This window comes from Aricia agestis, chromosome 5 (genome assembly GCF_905147365.1).
Source record: "Aricia agestis chromosome 5, ilAriAges1.1, whole genome shotgun sequence".
In the NCBI taxonomy this organism is placed as follows: domain Eukaryota; kingdom Metazoa; phylum Arthropoda; class Insecta; order Lepidoptera; family Lycaenidae; genus Aricia; species Aricia agestis.
In genome coordinates, this window is record NC_056410.1 from 7804685 (window position 1) to 7819892 (window position 15208).

At 34.3% G+C, this 15208-nt stretch overlaps 1 protein-coding gene across 1 annotated transcript in view; it reads left to right on the forward strand.

Annotated features, from left to right (window-relative positions):
* Positions 1-2116: 2116 nt before the first annotated feature.
* The window catches only part of LOC121727010 (acid sphingomyelinase-like phosphodiesterase 3a), a 79867-nt gene continuing 66775 nt past the window's right edge, over positions 2117-15208 (forward strand). The window contains exon 1 of the mRNA XM_042114679.1: positions 2117-2237. The gene's annotated coding sequence lies outside the window, so the exon portion shown is untranslated. The remainder of the gene's footprint in view (positions 2238-15208) is intronic.

Genomic DNA, 15208 nt, shown 5'->3' on the forward strand with positions numbered 1-15208 from the left:
TTACGGCCAAACGGAAAAGGAAACACGCGTAGAGCTACGACGTAGTAGGTGGTAGTAGCATCGGGCCTAGCACTACGCGCGTTTTGTTCTACGCGGACGATTACTTGCACTTACTGCCGCACTCGGACCTGCCACACATTTATTGATGTTGTGGCGGTACCCACAATTCGCGTAACATTCCTGCATCGTGCTATCGAAGTTTTTTAAGTGCGTCGGTATATATACGACAGCTGAAATGTATCACGTGGGCTCCGGCCTTACCGAGCATAACACCTCGCTCGGTCGGAACTCGGGAGATCTTCCTTTGTGGCCACCACGCTTATTCCCACGGTGACCCTCGACAGAACACGCTTCCTTTGACCTTCATTATCATCACTCCCCACCCCCCCGCACCGCGCCAGCCAGCATATCGCCTCATCGGGTACATCGTCCACTAGCCGCAATGTACCGCGGCCTAGGCGGACTTCGCATCGGCATCATCGGGCTTTCTCACTACACCGACCGGTCAGCAAGTAGAGCACATCTCTCCTGGTCAGCACGTAGCATCGGCCCCGCACGGCAGCTATCCGACTCACTGGATCCCGTGCAGCAGCTTACAGTTCCGACTCACTGGACTCAATGCAACAGTTCCAACTGTTCTACTGTTACTTTAACTGTTCCACTGGAACTCACTGGCACTGGCGACTCAAGCGAGAAGACTTCAAGATTCGACCTCCGGTCTTCGGGTGGGAGTGATGTAGCGGTACCCACAATTCGCCTAACATTCCTGCATCGCGCTATCGAAGTTTTCTAAGTGCGTCGGTATATATACGAGTACGACAGCTGAAATGTATCACGTGGGCTCCGGCCTGACCGAGCATAACACCTCACTCGGTCGGAAGATCTTCCTTAATTGTCGCCACCCCGCTAATTCCCACAATGTTTAAACTTTAATTTGATAAAGAGTTTGACAAATATTATATAGGGCTCATTTCAAAATCTTTATTTAATCACAAGTAAGTACTTAATTAATACTGGTCTCCGATTGCAGGCGTTAGGTTACTCGCCGCGAGTACACCTCGTTTTCTGTACAAAATTGTTTTACGATCTACGATCTTCGATAATATAATGAATATTTATACCTATATTTTTGAAATATTTTTGTGAACCTATATTTTTTTGAAATATTTTTGGCCAAGTGCGAGTTGGACTCGCACACGAAGGTTTCCGTATTCCGTAGGCACTATACATCAAAAATACGAAAAATATTATGTGTTTTTTGTATGGAAGCCCCCCCTTTATTATTAATTTTATTGTTAATTATTAAATAATAAATAAAATTGAGTATTTTATGCACTTTTTAGGGTAGGTACCGAGCAAAAATGTTGAAAAAAATCAGGTTTGTTATATTGGAGCCCCCCTTACATATTGAATTAAATTTGTTTTTAGTATTTTTTGTTATAGCGGCTACAGAAATACATAATCTGTAAAAATTTCAACTCTCTAGCTATTACCGTTCTTGAGTTACAGCCTGGAGAAAGACAGATGGACAGACGGATAGACGGACAGACATCGAAGTCTTAGTAATAGGGTCCCGTTTTTACCCTTTGGGTACGGAACCCTAAAAATGGACTGCTGAAAAAGACTCTCCGTTGGAACAAAATACATACATAGGTTTTTGAAAAAGATTCTACGGTGGAAGAAAAAACATACATAATCCTCCGAAAAAGACTATGTTGGCACTATCAAAATGGTCCCACGAGTAAAAAAGATAAAACCAACCAAAATAGTAAGTGATTGTGAATTAAAATTCCCCATCTAAAAAACCACTGAACCGATTTTGACGAAACTTGCAGCATCCACAAACATAATATACATACATACTGTTTACATACATACAAACTTTTGAAAGACACATTTGTTCAGACGCTGATATAAACTAACATATTATACGAAAGCTGGACAATTCCAGAAATATTACATACCTATCGGGTTGAATTGATAACCTCCTTTTTTTCAAGTCAGTTAAAAATATTCGTAGCTAAACCTATAAAAATTAAAAAAAAAGAACTCATTACCCTCCGCTTTTCAGTCCCTCCTTCCAGATAGTATCTCAGTGTAGCGTGTAACGGCGTCGTGTTGACACCTGCCACAAGTCGCGCGGCCGCCGGCGCGAGCGGACGTGTGTGTTGTGTCTCCCCTGTGACACTTGTGACGCCTGTGACGTATGTGGAATACTGTGAGGAGTTTGGCCTACGGTATGTTTTATGAATAAATATTACTTGAGCTCTAAAAATACAATATACAGGGTGTAGCAAAACTAAGTGATAATACTTTAGGGTTTGTATGTGTTCCTTATAAATATAGTTTACTGTAAAAGTAGTAGTGCTGAAAGTTAATTTTTTGTGATTTACGGGCAAGCGCCCGAACGTCATGAATTTCCCCATACAAAAGTTTAAAAAAGGTTCTTCCTTCAGCGCTGCTGCTTTCACAGTAAACTTTATACGTGCGACCCATACACACCCTAAAGTGTTATCTTACCTAGTTTGGTGACTGTCTGTATACAAACTTGAATAAATTGTTTGACGTAGTTTTTATATATTTAGGTAGGTTTTTATAATCCTACGTTTTATTTTGGTTTGTGTGGGTTTAAAGGTGGACCTTAATAATTTTTTTAGGTTTACTTAATTCAATAAAATTAATAAACAATAGTTTACCGTAAAAAATTCTTTGATACGCATGTTATGGTTAAATTTTAATAATATTTGTTGAGTAATCGAAAAATAAATAAGAAATTTGAAGTCGATTTTATATATTCGTTAGCTGTAAGGTAGATACAATGATAAATTGTATTGTGACAATTTTGATCTCATAGTCAAATTAATAAAAACCGTCTTTTATCCCTATGGATAAAATACTTTTATTAATTTGAGATATTTATTCTATATCTCATAAAACAGCAGAGTAATATAATTAGACTTTAGATAATAATCAATCACACACAATAGAACCGGCAATACAATATTTAATGTCAAATTAATTATTAAAGAGGCTATTAACGGACCATAAATTTCAATTCCGAAATGAAATTTAATGATATAATAATTACTCTTAATGATAGCTCACTTTAAACCGTAGACACTCGTAGCTCGTAGCTCGTAGCGGCTCTACGAAGTTTCAATTTTATGACTAGTTAAGTCTCATTAAAATTTCATTACTTTTTCACACATTTATAAAAAGGCTATAATATTTGTAATATAAAAGAGCTCTACATAAAAGCTTAAGATTATATACAATCTCTTTATAGAATGCCCTAGTAATTTAAAAATTAAAATCAATGTATCTACAAAATATATTATACTATGTGTTAGTGTAAACAACGTTATCCTTGAAACCATCAAATGAGCCCGCCAAATTGAACAACTTTTTCTATGAGAACAATGCTGGAAACTCCAAAAGAAAATGCCGTCTTCATACCCATACGGATGCCCGATCGGCAATTTGTATGGGTATGAGGACGGATTTTTTTGTGTTCCCAGCATTGTTCTCATAGAAAAAGTTGTTCATTTTGACGGGCTCATTTGATGGCTTTAAGGATAACTGTGTTTACACTAACATCTTGTATTATTATTGTTCAAATATTTTTACCATTAAACATTTTATGTAAACTACCACATAATCATGCTTTTATTGAAACCAATGAAAATAACATTTTAATCCACTTCAGTTTTACAGCGATTAAAAAAGGTTGAAGTTTTAATTTACTTTAGATTATAATCTAAGCCATTACATTAAAATTTATAAGCATTAAACTAAAGTTTTTATTTGCAGTAGGTAATTTTGATTTCGATAAGAAAATACTTCGTAATTAAAAGTAAAGTTTTGAAATGTCGTTGCTTTTTCATAGCAACTCTGTAGCGTGTCTACGAATTTAAAATAAAATAAGTTTAGGGTAATAATTATTGTTAAGGCCACTTTAAAATTTTCGGCTACTTTACATTTTTCTAGCTTTTGAAAAAGTTCGTTTTTTTTTAGATTTTTATCATACAAGATTTTTTCATGCAAGGCACATAATCCAACCTTATTATAATAATAAATACAACAAAAGTTGCATAATTTTGAACTTTATAAAGTAAGGATTTATTCAAAATATGTATTTGTCATCTACTTGTAAAATATTAATTTTATTAGGGTAAGTACCTTTTTTCTTGGTAACGCTTATGAAATAAAAATAAAAGTTTAAGTCTTCTGTAATGTATTCTTTATTGTGGTCGCTAATGACCCTGATGTTAAAGCGACCTTAAATAAATTAATAATAATAAAAAAAGAATATTCTTGAAAGGTAATAAATAATTTATTTCGTCAGCTCCAGCGATAAATTCGTGATAAATTATATTATTGTAAAAGTAATAATTAAATTTGTCACTTTCTTTCTGGGAAGTTAAAAATTCATAAGCCAACCTTTACTTTTCTCTATTTTGGGCCAGTGGGTTGTGGACTTATTAATTTAACAAGTGGCAGTAGGCGGAAAGGTGAATAGTTTATTGATGACTTTTACTCAGGTTGTTCAATGCGACATTAATGCAGCTTGCTACCTTGTTTAATCGGTTTCCCAATAAACTGTATTACGGTTTTTCCCTAAAACATCAAACCAACGTCAAATGATTCAGTCAAAACTCCAAAAACCAGTCGCTTGAGAATACTCTCTTGCTTGTTGTTAAAATTTTTACAGATAATTTATAGCAAAATGTTTATAATTTTGTTTTAAAATCTGAAAAATTAAAGAAAACTATTAGAAGTAAGGCATAGGATAATAATTAATATTTGTCATGTTCAAAAAATATATTTAAAACTACAATATCAATAATAATTGATAGGTAATGGTTTACAGAGAAGTTGACAGGATGTGTTTGACTGAAATTTAAATTCAAAATCGTTTGATTTGTAAGTTGGTATATTTTACAAAACCTATAAACGTCGATGAATGATGTCTCGATAAAAATGCGTTTCGCGAAGTATAAAGTTAATAAAAATAAGTAGTACTCGTAGTTATGTTTTAATATACCTACTTAAGTAAAATATGCGTGGCCGCCGCCGCAGTGTGTGTGTAAACAGCCTTAGATGAGTTCATAAAAAAAAGAGTATCATCGTTAATTCAATATCGATTGCCATCAAAATAATTAAGCTTCTAAAAATAATTAAGTTAATTTACTAAGATTGTTCGTGGGAAGTAATTTACGTAGGTACATCTTACGACTTACGGGATCAGCCAGTTTTCCTCCCCATTTATATTCCGGATTAACACGTTCTGTTAAACGACATTGAACTAAATTAATGGAGATATATCCGTCTCTTTTTAGCGCTAAATTAATGGGAACATAGCTGTCTCCCTCTGGCATTAGCGCGCTAAGTTAGTCGTAAAAACAGTCGTTAGTCTCTCAGGTTTTCTGTTTCTGGGTAATTTGTCAGACTTGTAGGTCTTCTGTTTACTAAGAATGAGAGTACACTTTTGTATCTTTTCTTGTCTTGTCAATAGTTATAAAGAAAGCTAAAGCCCGTCACAGACTTAGCTATAATATATATTAATATAGCTCGGCATATTAATATATATTTTCTATACTAATTTCGCGTGACCACACACTCAGCTATTATATATATTTATGTGGCATGTGGATTTAGTGTAGAAAATATGTCTAGCTATAAATATATTAATATATATTATAGCATAAGTCTGTGACGGGCTTATGTGTCTAAAATATTTTCTCTTAAAAACGTTATAAAAAGTGAGTACACAACTGGCCCAAATGAAACATACATAAATAATATGATGAGAAATCCATACTTCCATACTAATATCCATACCAATATTATAAATGCGAAAGTGTGTCTGTCTGCCTGTCTGTCTGTGTGTGCGTCTGTAACCTCTTCACGCTTAAAGCGCTGAACCGATTTTGCTGAAATTTGGCATGGAGATATCTTGAGTCCCGGGAAAGGACATAGGGAGTTTTTATCCCGGAAAAAATGTACGGTTCCTGCGCTATAAACAAATTTTGATGTTCTTTTGTAAAAAATTGACTTTATTATTTTTTTGACATAATTCCTGCGACAGTCAGATTAATAAATTCAAATGATGACAGACTGGTCGTGTAATAATTGTACCACAGTATTTTAAGATTCAATAAAAAAAACTAAATCTATTTTCTATTTGACAACTTCAGTCAACTTGTTGTCAACAGACTTCAACCATGAATATAAGAGTACAATTCGTGTGTATAGGCTTGTCAATAAAAATCTTCTAGTGTGTGTGTTGTAGTGTGTGTAATATTTTATTTTCTAAAAAAATGTATGATAAAAGCATAATTTCAAAATAATATTAGCTCGATGCACTCCTTTACCATATAAACTATAACTGTGCAAAATTTCAATCACCTACGTTTCCGTATTTTTCGGCAAAAGAGATCCAAAGTTTTCACTCACGTATTAATATAATATAGATTATGTAAACCTATAAATTAATGTTCAGAATTTTTTTGCTAACGCTACTTCATTTACACACATATTAGCAAACAAGACTGTCATTATGATCCCTTTCTGATCGCGCGCGGATTACATATGCTACTGAATTTGACTACAACTCTTAACAGTGCAACTCTTGACACTCCTAAGTACCTTCTATCTTAATATCTCAATGTCAATAGTTCGTGATCATCCATCTTCCCAACCATCAGCCAAATGGCTGGAACTTTTAATGCGTCAAATGGCACAAACTTATAACGCATACTTCAAGTAAAGTTTATCATGATATCAAAACTAGTGGTTTCGAATCGCAATCCACGTTTCGTATTATAAATTTATACAAAAGTGTATTTGACTATCTATTACCTCTTGACGTCCAAGCCCTTTAACTGATACTGGGTGTGGGTATGGAGATACTTTGAGACCCGGAAAAATTTTTGGTCAAAAGGGATCCAAAGTTTTTGCTCGCGTACCTATTAATATAATTATAGATAAGTTGAGTATCATTAAGTGGTACAAAATTGTTGACAGGTCGTAAAAATTGAGTGTATTTCATGATTTATTGACATATGGTAGTAATCATCTACAGTAAACACAAGTTATAATATTATAATATTAAACATTTACAACACACGCATCGGCTTTTAACCACATGTCTTCGCTAACTAGGAAAGTTCGAAAACAAACTGTTTTGATATTGGAAGTATCACGTATTATGTTTGTTAACAAAGCTTGTTAGTTAACACACTATGTTATTTAGAAAAACTTAATCGACACTATAATGATGATGGTTTGGTGATTTATTATCAATTTTAATTAAAATATGATATTCTGTTTCTTCGATCTTAAGTCAGTAATTATCATATTAGAAAAAATATTGTTAAAAGAAAAAGTGTACTTTCTATTATTTTAATCACTCCAGTCAAAACCATAATATTTGCCATATTATACAAAAATATATTTAACGAGCTTTTGGCCGCGGCTTCGCTCGCGTTAAGAAGTATTATTATATACAAACTTTCATCACATATTTTAACCCCTTGGAGATGGAATGGATCAAAATCCTTTCTTAGCGAATGCCTACGTATCTACCTGAATACCTGCATGCCAAATTTCAGCCCGATCGGTCCAGTGGTTTGGGCAGTGCGTTGATAGATCACCATGTCAGTCAGTCACCTTTGACTTTTAATCATATAGATACTAAAAAGATAACATTCCATAACACACAATTGTACATAAAACCATATTTGCATTTGTTATAAAGACGTGGTACAAAGTTATACTCAAGAATTTTAATTAGTTTGAAATTAATTACAATTCTTGAGAATTACTAAAATATTAGATTTCTCAATTAAGTAAAATATGGCAAGAAAACAAATCAATGTGATTAACAGAGTAAAGGCAGCATAGGCTTTGAAAATTCAATAATGAAGTTTGCGAATAAAATTATGACGAGACGGAGTTGCTAGAATTAACGTATTTTTTTTCCTTATAATAACGTTATGTTCCGTTGTTTTATTTTGTGTTTTATACGTGTTATTGAATTAAATACATTATATCAAAGTTTTTAAAAGCTTTTTTGATTTTTAAAGTGCTAAATTCAACGAATTAAAAATATCGTCGACTCAACAATTTTAGCTGATTTGGCTAAAATAACAACATTTCAATGACAATGTAAAAAAAAACTGTCTATTTTTTTATATTATGTATTTGCTATATCGAGCAACAATAAGTCCCTTATTACTATAGTGCTCCCTCGACGGGCGCATTTGCTTGCTTGTAATACGTTACAGAGTCGAGCATTACATCAGTGAGGGAGGAGAGCCGAGCATTACAATAAGCGCCTTGTAATGATACAGTGTGTAATATCTTGATACAACTTGTAACACCATCTGACACTATGGAATCAAGTAGCTATGGAATTCTCAAAGTCGCATGTTACATTACACGCGAACGCTCGTCGGGAAGGGAGGTAGTATTGTAATGCTCAAAAACGAATCTATAATGTTACAGTACAAGTATTCACTTGTATAGCTCCCGGTGAGGGAGCACCTTTAGATATAATATGTGCATTATATTGACAAATTTTCTTGCGGCTGTATTAAATTTAATTAGTCTCTAGTGCTGATTTGTAATCCATCATGGCCGAAATTCTAAAGGCTCTTCAACCTTTAGACATTGCCTCAACCCGAGAATGACGTTTATACAAACGCATCGTCAAGCAAACGGCACAGATCAATACGTTTGTATGCCACAAGGTGTCCCCTGTGCTCACTGTGCAGAATAGATAGCTCCAGGTGACCTAAGTAAGGGGCGGCCGGAGCTGCGGTTCTCAGCAGATTTATGACTCAGACAATAACCATACGTTAAGTCGGTAACTTATTGCTTCATCTGTACGTATTGGTCTACCGATAATGATATGATATTATAGTAGTTTGTTAGATTTTGCCCGCAACTTTGTTTCTACAGAAGTTCTTTTCCGGGATAAAAAGTATTATTTGTCCTTTCCCGGATTCAAAGCATCTGCATCAGGTTTGGGCGTGAAGAGGTTACAGTCAGACGTCTGTTTGACTGTTTATGTAACACTTTCTTATTTATAATATTAGTATGAATGTTAACCAGACTTTTCTTACAACTAGCGCTGAATTTCTTTTATTAATTGTATTGTTTGACGCAATGCAATGAAGTTTTGCGCTCCAACATCGCATCGCATTTCTGAATTCTGTGCGATGTTTTTTTTTGCGATACTACGCCGCAAGTCGCAACGCAATGTTGAGGCCTGGCCCTAACTGGTGACTCGCATTGTTTTACGCGTAAAAAAACTAATTATGGCCTGACAGACTTCTTTTACACAAAAGTCTAGCTTATTACTTAGCTTTATTGTAATTTCGGATAGTATTTTTTCAACCAATTATTATGATGACATCGATAGAGTCATCAAATCTCGTAACTATCTCAAATATCAATAACAAATCTCTCTAATTTTTCACATTTGATTATAAAAGAAAAGGCGAATAATATGAAAATAACTCAATTACGAACATATATAAAATAACGAGGTGAAACGATATTATTTCGCAGAAAAAAGTTTGTTTTTCTTGTGTTGGCATTATCCTTCGGAATAAAGTGAGGAAATTGCTTTTGATATTATGCCCCGACGCTGGGATTTCACCTCAGGTATGCACTTCCTAAACATAATATTGTTTTCCTTTTCAACATACAAAATATTTAACATTGAATATATTATTTTTGAGAAAAGAAATAGGTTTTGTAGTATTCTAATGTAGAGTCTGTTTTGAGTAACGCTCATTTACATTATAATTTTCAAATATAAAAACAAATTAAATTTTATTAGTACGCTGAAACGGTTATCTGATAATCTATGTATTTATTACATTGCAATAGTACGTAAATTTGTTAGTCTCGAGTAGGTTCCTTAAGGTTTTTGCAGCCGAAAAAGGTTATGCCTCTCGCGAGAATGCGGAAATCGTTTAGTATTAAAAAAATCCTTCATTGATTATAAAAAAATCTGAACTGAGCTTTGTATTAGTACAGTCATATTGTACACAAATCATAATAATATTATCCAAGAACTTTTCTAATATAATAGACAAGGAAAAAACATTGTATTCCTAAAACGTGGAGGGACATTTCTATTAGAAAAGCCTTAAATGTTTCTTTTTAATTCCAGTGCACACGAAGTAACATAGAAGCAATGTAAAGTAAGTGGGTGTCGGAAAGTAATGACGTTATGTCTGAACGTTGCATAAAACGTAACAATATTTGCGTACACGTCGACGCGATGACTACAAAATGTGTAGAGCAGTCGACGAGAAAAGCGGTTTCCAACTAAATTCTCCTAGGTTTTTGCCATTTTTAAATTGACAGTCATGTTGCATTTTTATGCTCATCGAAAGTCCTACGCTGTTAACGCAGTTTCAAAGTATTTCTCTCACAATATAAACACAATATACTCATAATAATATTTTGTTTATATTATACTAACGAGTAAGCGTTATTTTACACAATAATCCGAAAGCATCACGAACATAGAAGTCATTTCTTGTCAGCGAAATAACGACGACGTAATGTCAAATAAAAACAAATATTCGAGGCCTGGAGGAAACAAAAGAGGGCTGAACAATGAGAAATAGTCAAGCGATGACTCGGCGATAATTCTCTTCACATCGAGCACTTCTGTCTCTGACAGTACCTTGTAAAATGAATATAATCTACACGCCGCCCGGTTCCACGGCCAACCTACTTCCAAGAACATGCACAATCACGTGCTTAATAACGTTATTCAAATGCAATATCGCATACCCCATCTTTACACACATAAACATGTAAATAAATTTCAACTCTAGCGTCGTCAGTTTAAAATTCAAATTCGAGTAGACGGCGACACCAGAATTTATTGGGTTAAACTAATATTATGCTGACTTGAATATTAGTTGAATTAATTAAGGTAAAGAGGATGAAGTGATAAATTACGGTATTTTCGTTCAATAAAAAGTTTGCCTTAAAAAATTCAGTGCGTAGGCTTATTGATTAATGATATTATTTAGTTACTAGATAATGGCCGCGACTCCATTTCAACAAAATCGTTTATCGAACGAGAACTACACTTTTTTTTACAAGAAACTATGCTACGGTCTAGAATCGGATCGGATCGGAATCGGCTACTGGGTACTTTTTAAATTGATAAGTGCATTTGTTGAATAAATAATAGTAAATTATTACAACTCGAGACTGACGGCGACCGTTGTTTGTGCGACGGGATAGCGACGGACGTTGCCATGGTAACATACTTATATAGTCACTTCAATAAAATAATATTGTCGAAATACTTTATCATATTATTAGGTATGGCAAAGCAACGTTTGCCGTGACAGCTAGTTTAATATGAAATAATTAGCAACAATTTTATTAAAAAGTTACATGTTCTGCTGACGTTAATATTCATACATAATGTCAGCTCAAGATTACGACAGAACTATCTCAAGTTCTCAAAATGCTAATTCGACGCTTAAACTTTTGTGGTAAATTTGGTTAGAGCCATTGTCTGGAGTTCAGTAAGCGGTAAGACAATTTCCAGCGTCAATATTTGACAGTAAGTGCTTAGTTTGGAGGCTAAGCCCCGATCTCTCTCGGTCGGGTTACGTTACATGACATTCGCTCGACCATACCTAGGCTAGCTTTTAAAGTGGCTGGACCCAGATTTATTTATGGTCTGCATTTAATTGCACGGAAGCTGATTAAATGAATTAGTTACATAATTAAAAGCTTTTCTATGGCTAAATGGGTTTTCAGATTAGTATTCAATCCTGCGAAAAGATTAAATTACGTTTTATCAAGCGGATAAAAACTACTGAAAGTTGTACGTGTAATTGAAAACAAAATGTAAAATGGAAAATAACTAAAGGTTCGTCGCGTTAGGTTAGATAAAATTTAGTTCTTTTGATTTAAAATTCACAAAAGCTAAAATGATTGGATAACTGGTGTCGAGTTCGCCTATTGGACATTTATGTAACGACGAATTCACAGCTAAAAAAATGTCTATCCTTTATTATTGTAAACGACTGATTGGCATCTGTGCAAATTTCCCAACACTATATGGAATAATTGTGGATTAGTTAGATATAATCGTCTATTGGTCGTGTGTCGTTAATGTTGCGTGAAAAAAAAATCATAAAATAACTTTTCTTGCATTGGCGTTGGAGCGAGATGAATGGAAAAACTAGGCCTTTGCCCAGCAGTGGGAAAGCACAGGCTTTAAAAAAAGAAAAAAGCTTTTTTTGCCCGGCCCTTCCAGCATTCGGTAGTTGAATAAAAAAAATCTTGGCTAGGGCGCTATAATGGCTATTTCCATCAATGACCATTTGAATAGGTATGAAAGAAAACGAGTGTGTGCCTTATCAATTAGGCACACACTCGTTAATTTCTTTCACAACTATTTCAAAGTTTAACCTAAGTTCAAACTGAAACTGAACTAATATTATAATTAATAGAATATTATTTTCTACTTACCAATCAGTATCTTTTAAGTTTTCGATGTCGTCTATAATTTGACACAATAATAATATTATTTACGAGCTTTTGCCCGCGGCTCGCATTAAGAAGTATTATTATATACAAACTTTCATCCCCTATTTTAACCTCTTGGAGGTGGAATTGATCAAAATCCTTTCTTAGCGGATGCCTACGTCATAATATCTACCTGCATGCCAAATTTCATCCCGATCGGTCCAGTGGTTTGGGCTGTGCGTTGATAGATCACCATGTCAGTTAGTCACCTTTGAGTTTTATATATTACGAGCTTTTGCCCGCGGTTTCGCTCGCGTTAAGAAATATTATTATATACAAACTTTCATCCCTATTCTAACCCCTTGGAGGTGGAATTGATCAAAATCCTTTCTTAGCGGATGCCTACGTCATAATATAAATAACGTCATAATATCTACCTGCATGCCAAATTTCATCCCGATCGGTCTAGTGGTTTGGGCTGTGCGTTGATATATCACCATGTCAGTCAGTCACCTTTGAGTTTTATATATACATATATAGAAGATATAGATAAATCCAGCTCTTGCAAAACTCATGTCCACGCTTCTGATGTCACCCGATAAAATTTTATAAAAAGTTTACACGCAATTTAATTTAAAATGCAAATGGTCTAAAAGAATTCGATATCGAGCGGCATGCGGCGTTTAAGCGCAGTACGTGAGCGAATCCCTCGGCGGAAAGTGTTAGTTCAATCAATATACTTTCAAGTTACAAAATCACGCCCCTACAACCGAGCGGATCTGAATGCAATTCCGTGTGGGAGTTTTTGTGCTGAAAACTTTGATTGTTTCTTGTCGCTGTGGGGTTCTGTTGAGGATTAATCGAACTGCTTTTAGGTTGTGCAGACGCGCGCCGCGCCGTTACTATTTGCGTTGTGGCACAGAATAGATAATAGTACAAGTATTGTGGTAGCAGCTTAAGCCCATCCCCTGAGCAAACGACCTTGACCGCGTTGCCGAGATCTCGCAAAAACCCTTTTTTTTACTTATCTTAGTTCAAAATATACCTTAATTCCCCTTGATTTCGCCCTAAACATGGGTTTGATTACTTCAGAAACTGTTTTGTAGGGCGTTAGACATGTGATATAATAATTTGCTAAACGTAAACAGATTTTATCAGATGAGGAATTTATGATCTTATGGCACTGTTACCCAACAATTTTTTAACTTCTGCCAATATTTCTAGTACCACTGTAAAACATTATCAACAAACTAAATAGAAGTAATACTATCTATAACCTTACCTTATAAGAAAAAATTTGCAGATAAAATTACTATTCACTTCGTAACTACTACAAATGAAACTCCTTGTGTATACTAGACTCCTAACGTCTTGTATTATGTAGAAGTGAATAACAAACGCAAATTATGAGGAAAACTATCTACCAGAATGAGGCTAACGCGGCCACACACGCACAAGAACGATTCTTAATAGCACTTTTAAGTTATAACCACCATAAAAAGTTGTAACGATAGATGTGTCGACCGGCATCACAATGTGTGCACGTGTCTGTGGAAATCTTAAATTCATAAAGTTTTTACATAAGAATAGGATGAATATTGTAGGGGCGATATGATGACATTAGGGGGAAGAACACATGAATAGGTGACAAGTAGCGATGGATATCGCGCCTTTTTGTGACAGTTTTATATGAATAATACACGCTTTCGTGGAAATAAAAGGTATTACGGATTTTTGTTAAGTTTCGGTACTTTTTACTTATAAATAATTAATTGTTTTGTTGTTAGTTTGAAAACAGAGTACTCCAGTCAAAACATTAACAACTTCACGGTATTATACAATAATCTATTATCTATTGCAATATATTAGATAACTTTAAAAAGAAAAATTCGTTAGAAATGAACTACTTATATTAATATTTACTAGCTATTTGACCGAGCTTTGCTCGGTAGGTATTCGATAAAATACGAAAACAATTACATTTTCTAAAAATAATTCCTAGCTAGATCGATTTATCGCCTCGAAACCCCCTGTATACTTATGAAAATCAATATACATACTAGCTGTCCCGGTGAACTTCGTGTCACTTTAAAACCATCCCTGGACTTCTACGAATATTTTAAGACTAAAATCAGCCCAATCCGTCAGCCCAAGCCAAAGCCGTTTTCGAGTTTGAGCGCGACTAACACATTTGAAAATCCATTTTTATATATATTTGTTCTTGTATATATGTAATATATATACAAGAATTGCTCGTTTGAAGTTATAAGATAAACAAAATCAATTAATATTTTATAATCGTTCTTTGTTATAAACGTAAAGGTTAATTTGTTACAGCCTTAAAGGCATTTAATGTGTGAAACCATCCATGTTTCGTATTTTCACTGTACATCAAACGCATTTTCCGCGTGTTTTTTTGTAATTACCACGAACATTGTACTCGTATGTGGACTCCACAATATGGACTTTGCATATTCATATTACATTGGATGTTATTCAACCAAACCTTCGTTGTTGATATTTTCATATAATTTTTCTTGCAAAATAAAATTGTTAAAAATAAACCGCGTGATAAAGGGTTCGCGAAAACTCAATTCATTTGCCATTAGAGAAATTGATTCATATACAGATCACGGACCTATGTAATTTGGTCGCGTTATGTCAAACCATAAAGTTAATATTATAC